We start from the raw sequence: 8453 nt of genomic DNA on the forward strand, positions 1-8453 counted from the left end.
GGACAATGAGAAGGTATCCTAAGAATACTGAAGGACAATGAGAAAGTATCCTAGTCAAGTACCTAAGGTATGACGGTACTCAGTTATAAGCACGTGCACGTAAGTAATATGACGTCGAGGGATTAAGCAAGGTTATTCTCATGCCAAATTTTATGTGATTCGAAGAAACTTATTTCTATGATTGAAAGCATGATCAACACATGATGTTTACTAATGTATGAGTTTTCCAAGTATGTTTTCCATGTCTAACGCATGCTAGTGGTTTTTACAAGCTAGTTCAACATGATTTAAACCAACTTATTTTACAAAGTATGAAGCATGCGTTAGGGTTAAAGCTAAGGTTGAATGAAGCTTGATGTACTATGTTTTAAATACCTAAGGTTGTCAAAGTACATGCGTTGGTATTCCTAAACATAATGAAAAGGGATACTTAAGGTAGGGAAGGTATCCTAAAGAGTTTTCTATGCTATATTTGAGAGCTATTCTTTTAATGCTCTTCAAGAACTTAATAGCTTAAGTGAGCCGGATATTGAAGGTAAGGAAGGTATCTAAATAAATGTACCTAAGGTGTTGATGGTACATAGAAAACTCCACGTGCACGTAGGCAGGTCTGAATGAGAGGCCGAAGTATAGGTCTCTTGGCCGATAATAGATGTTGGGAGCTAGAGCGATGTATGCTCATTCTCAACTAGGGAATAATGATGTTTAATGGCGTTTAAGAGTTGTTATCAATGTTTATGTTTAAAGGAAGTTGCTTGAGATGCCCATCGGTATATTTAAAGAGATCGACGTAGGGATCTCTTCTAGCCATAGTTCACTATGAAGAGACCGAAGTAGAGGTTTCATCTGGCCATGGCTTGGCACTGGGAATTAGAGCGATGAATGTTCATTCTCAGCTAAGATTTAGGTTTTAGATACAATGGTTTTAAAGGTTTTATGTACACATTTTCTTAGTATATTTTAGTTCCAGTATTATGGTTTCGAGCTTTCCATTTAAGCATGAGATTTATGTTTTTATTGTCACTCACTGGGCTTTTAGCTCATGTTTTCAAATGTTTTCCTTTTCAGGTAGCAGTCAGTTCCCAGAAGACTTTTCTGCTGCTGCTCTGCCACTCAAAGAAACAGGTTGTAGGAAGAGTAATTGAAGACCTGTATTAGTTAGTACACATGTGTCTGTTTAGTGACTAGTATTCTTGATGGGGCTCACTAAGTTGTAATATTCATATATAAACAATGCTGCGAAACCCTATAAGGTAAATATGTTAGGTTATGAGTTAATATGTATGTATTCAGGGTTTGAGCAATATTTAACAAGTAAGATAGGCAATAAGTGCCACCAAAAGGGTTGGTAAGTACTGCAGTCACTATTCCATCCAGGTTAGGACGGTAATCTGGTGCGGGGTGTGACATACTGAGCATCACCCAAATCTTTCATTTGGAACTATGTTGCTAACCATCTCTTTACGTCAACAAGAAAACTTGTCTCATTCCCAATGAGCAAGATACATCAACATATAGAACTAAGAATGCTACAGTTTTGTTGACTATCTTCTTGTATATACAAGATTCGTCAACATTCTGTTCAAAGCCATAAGATTTGATCGCAGTGTCAAATCTTATATTCCAGGATCTGGATACTTGTTTCAATCCATAAATGGATCGATTAAGCATACAAACTTTCTGTTCTTGTCCTTTTTCGATGAACCCTTCTGGTTGAGACATAAAAATACTTTCATCAAGATAGCCATTTAGAAAAGCTGTCTTGACATCCATTTGCCGTATCTCATAGTCATAATATGTGGCAATGGCAAGAAGTATTCTTATTGATTTGATCATGGCAACAGGAGAAAAAGTTTCTTTATAATCAACCCCTTCTCTTTGGGTACAACCCTTTGCCACGAGTCTGGCTTTATAGGTTTGTACCTTGCCAGTTTGGTCTCATTTTCTGATAACTTGTAAAAATACAAGTTATCTTTGCTCTTAAGTTAGAACAATTAGGGTTTTTAATGATAAACTCTCCTCATTTTTAATAGAAACGCATGGATTTACTTAAACAATAGCAATTTCATGTAAAAGAAGTTTATCACTAAAAATCGCGGCGCTAACGCACTACTTTGCAGGATTTCAACGACAAGTGCGTAGGAAACGCGCTAACAATGGCCACTGCCGTCAGGGAATTCAACGCATAAAGACTTCACTTGCTCCGACTGATGTGTCACATCACCATTTGCCAAAGCATGGGCACCTGCAACAAGGCGACGTCTGAAAAGCTCCAGTAGCAGGCGGCGTCTGAAAAGCTTCCAGAGGTCAAGCGGCCAACCAGGACATGGAATTTAATGTTGACCAGGGCATGGACTTAAATGCAGCCCATCCTTTAAGTGGACGAGACCAATGCCTATAAATACTAGAAGACCCTCCAGAATTAAGTTCAGACAATTAGAAGCTTCATACTCTCTGTAAATTTGTAGACTTAGTTTTAGTTTGTACAAGCTGTGCTGAGGTGTAAGACGATCGAAGGAGCTGAGAACCACCACCACTGCCGGCCAGGGAGTGGAGAAAGTTATTATTGAGAAAGATACTCTGTCCTCGGCTCTTTAAAGTGATTGTACACAACAAGATTGAGCCAAAGAACTACAAGAGATTGTATTCTTTGGCTTGACTCAGTTTCTCTCTTAATATCATTTTCATTTCATTTTAATTGAATATAGTTCTTTGTAAAGACTCATTAATCTTTTATAAAATTCATATATTTGATCATCACTTTTGCTATTGTTTATCTTCTGTTTATATTGAAAGCATTAGTACTTCATGCATAATTCTATTCCAACGCCTAAACCAACTTGACAACTTGGTGAAAGTTTCTTTACTTATTTGTTCGAAAGAATAGCTAAGTCGCATTAACTAGAACGCCTAGTACATCTAGAGATAGACTTACTGGTGTTTCTTGCATTCTAAGTTAGACGCATGCACCCTAGAGATAGGCTTCTATGTTATTCACATTGAGAAGTGTTGAATGATGTCTAACGTATGAACAGAAAGATAAGCAACCCATCCCATTTCATCCACATTACATCAGTTGTGTGCAATTATCTTTAACCGACGCGTCTACCTACTTAAATTCTATTTTCACATGATCCTTCATTTTCCACTCAACTCCTTTGTATTGTCTTGCACAGGCATAGCATGTTAGTGTAAATAATACATCTTTCACATTTATTTAGGAAAAACCTCCTACTGCAAGTACAACGCATAATCTGTGTTAGTGAAACTGAATCCCTGTGATCGACCCTGAACTTGCCAGGAACCTAGATTAGATTTATATTTGGGTTTAATCTAGGAAAACTTGAACGTTATTATAAGGAGTTGTGTGCCTTCTGTGCATAATACTAATGCCCTAACACGTTGCATTCATTTAAACGCATCAAGGCAGAACGCAACACTTAGACTTTATTCTTCCAATCTGTTTTACTTTATACACTCCTAAAGCATCTCACGATAGCAAGCGAACAAGTTTTTGGCACCGTTGTCGGGGATTCAGCAACAAGAACTAACCAGAAATTCCATTTGTATTTGTTGTAGGGACACTTCAATTAAGGGAAGTATTACAAGCTACGCCTAGGCTTGTGAACGTGTATGAACAGGGAGAACACTCCTGAGTACAGATACAACCTCGAGATTGAACGGACCTTTCGACATAGGAATCGATCCAACTGTCATTGAAGGTTGAGGCAACAGTTACTCAGACAGCAAGAAAGGGAAAGAGCAATGGTGGAAGAACAACAAAATCAGCAACTAGCTTAGCAACAGAACCCAATCCTGATGGCAAACAACAACACGCATCCTATGAGAGAATATACGTCCCCTGTGCTATATGATTTCTCTCCAGGAATCATATATCCGACGTGTGATGGAACCAGGTTTGAAATGAAATCTGTTATGCTCCAAATGCTCCAGACTGCTGGGCAATTTCGGGGTAGCCATGGCGAAGATCCTCATGCCCATATGAAGCGTTTCCTGGAAACGTGCAATTCCTTTGTGATTCCTGGAATCACACTAGAGGCAATCAAGCTCTCCTTGTTTCCCCATTCTTTGTGAGAGGACGCAAAGCAATGGGTGAGTTCATTAGAGCCTGGGGAAATCACTACATGGGAAAAGTTGGTGGAAAAGTTTATGCAGAAATACTTCCCACCTACCACCAATGCGAGGAGGCGTCGGGAAATCATGAACTTTGACTATTCAGATGGAGACATTTTATGGCGGACTAAACAGGGCGTCACAGATGGCAGCAGATGCAGCATCAGCCGGAGGACTAATGGACAAATCCTATACTGAAGCTAAAGAAATATTAGACCGCATTGCCAAACATAACATGGAGTGGGTAGATGACACATACGATGGAAGAAATGACAGAAGAAGAAGATCTCAGAACATTAACTCTGTTGATGCCAACACGATAGCCACGCTTTCCGCTCAAGTGGCTACCATGACCAGCCTTCTACAGAACATAACGCTAGGTAACGCACCAAACCAGCAGAAGGTGAATCAAGTGGAGGCGTTTGGGCAACCCATGGTAACCTGTGTGGGATGCGGAGATTTTCACTCATATACTGAGTGTCCTCAAAACCCTCAGTCAAGTATTGTTGTTCATTCAAGAAATAATCCATTTTTCTAAATACTTATAACCCTAGATGGAAGAAACATCGCAAATTGTTTCTTGACAGGAGGAAATCAGTAAGAGCCATCCACCCGCAGGCGCGAGCCAATCAGTAAACGGAATGGACCCGCCTGTCTTCAACAAACGCATTCACAAAATGCAATCAACAGACCATCAACATACCTCAATAAGGTAGCCCCACGCAATCGAGTTTCTTTGGATCTCTTCGCTGGAAATCGTATTGAAGGAATACATAGCCCAGAACGACGCATAATGCTGAAGAAGCCAGGCATCATCAATAAAGAAACCTGGAATATCCAGATGGGGCAGATTGCAAGCGAGTTGAAAAAAGCAGTGACAGCCAGGTAATTCAACCTAGCAATATAGAGACAACCTGGGGAAATAACGGGAAAGAGCAACTGTCCACGCAGTGACGTTGCGAGGAGTCGGAAGAGCCCTTGCAGAAATGAACGATGAAGTCCAAGAAACAATAAGTCATTCAAAGAATGCATTACATTTTCACGGTCAGGAAGAGAGAACACGCAGAAAATACAAGCCATTCGGAAAATCCAGCACATCATACAATGGAAAAAGTAGCAGGTGCCTCTGAAGACGTACACCAATTCCCCAGGCGTCTAGAATGAAGAAGAATGATAATTAGTTCAATAGCGCTTTCTCGAGCTATTTATAAGCAAACTATGCACCATTCAAAACATTTCCACTCATAGAAGCGTTGGGAAGCAAAAATGCCAAACATAACGGTGAAGTTTTTGTAAGGACAATTTTGACGAAAAAGAGAAAAGTTTAGTGAGAAAAGAAATAATAGGCACTAAGCAGGAATGTCAACGACCGTTAGTAAAGCAACAAAGATACCACAGAGATAGAAAGGATCCAGGAGCTTCATAGTTCCTTGTTCAATTGGAGGATTAGATGTGGGTCATGGCATTGTGCGACCTAGGAGCGAGCATCATCTCAATGCCCCTATTCTCAGTTTTTAAGAAAATTGAAGGATTTGGCGAGGCATCGCAATCCTACTTCTGTCACCCTTCAACTCGCTGATAGGACATTAAGTACCCGAAAGAGGAAGATTGAAGATTCTTTGGTGAAGGTTGAACAAGTCTCATATTCCCACAGACTTCATTATTCTGGATTATGAAGCAGATAGGGAGGTTCCAATCATCGCTTGGACTGCACTATAATAGATCTACCTCGGTAAAGTTCTGATGAAGACGTGCATAAAGGGGAGCCAGCCATGCACAGGAGAATAATGATAAATGTGAAATTATAATGTGCTACACAATTAATTCCCAAAACCAGTGATGAAATTGTCAGCTAATACAATATTCAAGAGTTGAACTGTAAGAAGAGACTCACGAAAGTATGTGAAGTTCTCTGCGTTTGATGGGAAACCCTGTAAGGAATCTCTGAACTGCCAGAAAGGTCTCGATGTTGAGCAGACAGACAAATCCAACACAGTCCTTCAAGTTTGATACAACCACCAATGAACTCGAATTAAAAAATAGTTACAGCTCTCGACATCTTGAAATAATACGCCTTTTCTTGGAACTAATAATACATTGCCTGTTTATCATTTCTGCTAATCTCAACAAAGACTAATTGAATGATTACTTTGCAGATGTTGAAGAAGACAAAAACACGGCAATAGGAAGTGGACGCGTTTGACAAGCATATTTTGTGGAATGAGAGTCCATCCTATTTGATGCACACAAATTCAGGCTGGAGCGAGAAGGGATAACGGGGTCAATCGAGCCATCTCAATAGAAAGCTTAACCCCCATTTGAAAAGTGGTAAAAGAGGAGATTCTGAAATGCTGGAAACCAGGAGTTATTTATCCGATATCCTATAGCAAGTTGGGTTAGGCCTTCAATGTGTTCCAATGAAAACAAGGGGAACGACCGTGATAAGTAAACAGCAAATCAATGAACTCATTCCTTCCAAGAACTGTCACAGGCTAAGCGAATTTGTATGGATTAATCGAAAAACATAACCTCAATGCAGCAAATAAAAAAGGACCCACTTTCCTCTTTCTTTCAAATCGATTAAGATGCTTGATCAGAACTTGAAGGTAAAGAGTTTTTATTGTTTTCTCGATGTTATTTGGTTACAACCAGAATTTTAATAGATTCGGAAGTTCAAGAGAAGAACCACGTTCACTTGTCCCTTGCACCTTTCGCATTCAGACGCAGCCCCTTTGGTGCCCTATGCAGTGCACCAAGGACATTTTCAACGCCTGTATGAATGGCCCTCATTTTCTCTGACTTCCTAGAGAAGGCTGTGGAATCTTCAAAATGGACGACTTTTAGTCTTTAGAGACTCATTTCAGCTCATGCCTGGATAACTTAAGATGCCGTCCTCGCTCGTGTGGGCAAACAAGACTTAGTTTTGAAATTGGGGAAAAAATGTCACTTCATGGTGGGACAAAAAGGAATTGTTTTGGGCATTAAAGTATCCAAAGGCCTGGCTTGGAGGAAGTAGATGGACCAGATTGATGTAATAGCAAAACTTCCACCACCAGCAAATTCAAAACGTTAATAGAAAGTTTTCTAGACAATGTCGGCTTCTATAGACGGTTCGTCAGAAGCTTTTCTCAGATTGCGCGACCTCTAAGTACATTGGAGGCGAACCGCCCTTGTTTTGAAAAAGACTGCACTGATAGTGCGATTCGAAACCTTGAATTAATCGTTGACAAACAGCTCCATGTTAATAGCACCCGGAACTGGAACGCTAGCGTTTCAATTTATATGTGACTGCGAGTGATGTCACAGTGGGAACTATGTTTTAGGCAGAAAGGGGAAACTTGATACATCACCATCTCCTTACACGTCCAAAATACATTAAACGACTCTTCAGGAACTACTAACAACTACTAAGAAAGAGTGTTGACTGTAAGTAATTCGGTATGGAAGAATTTTCGTTCTTACTTAGTTGGTGCAGTCAGCCGACCAATATAGTTACCGACCACTTCAGCATCAAGTTCCTGATGAGCAAGAAGGACACAAAAGCCGAGAACTGAAAGATGGGTCACTACTATAAGGAATTTGAACATTGACATCCAAGATAGAAAAGGGAACAAAAATCAGCGTGGCTGACCACCTGTCTAAGGCTTGAAATCAAAGAAATGCAAGTCCTAAGAATGACATCAAGGACGCATTCCTTGATGTAGAGGCCTATTTAGAATTGAAGCAGGGAACCTTGGTTATGCCTGATATAGTTAATATTTGAACCACCAAGGCATTCCCTAACTTCAATTTCCAGTAGAAGAAACGACTAGTCCATGACAGTAAAGTTTGTACATTATCTGGGATGAATCGTTTCTATACAAACAAGGCCTAGACTCTATCTGCGTCGATGCGATCCCAGAGGAGAAAGACAACAATGCATCCTGGCCGATTGTCAATAATCTCCTAGGTGGGCATTTTGGTGGCAAAGGACAACAGCGAAAGTCCCCTTCAATGCGGTTACGTTTTGGCCCACCCTTTTTAAGGATGCACGAGAAGTTTGTTCCAAAATTGTGCCCCTGCCAATGCACAGGGAATAATTTTTCTTCAAGGGACGTAATGCCTTTGAATAATATTCTGAAAAATGGAGTTGTTTGATGTCTGGTGGAATAGATTTTATGGCCCGTTCCCTCGTCTTGTGGGTTAGCAATATATTTGTTGGCGTCAGACTATGTATTCTAAGTTTGGGTAGAGGCAGTAGCCTGTGCCAAGAAAGCAATGCATCTACTGTATCTAAATTTCTTATGAGGAATATTTTCCAACACACTTATGGAATGCCG

Source organism: Benincasa hispida, chromosome 3 (assembly GCF_009727055.1).
Source record: "Benincasa hispida cultivar B227 chromosome 3, ASM972705v1, whole genome shotgun sequence".
NCBI classification, from domain to species: domain Eukaryota; kingdom Viridiplantae; phylum Streptophyta; class Magnoliopsida; order Cucurbitales; family Cucurbitaceae; genus Benincasa; species Benincasa hispida.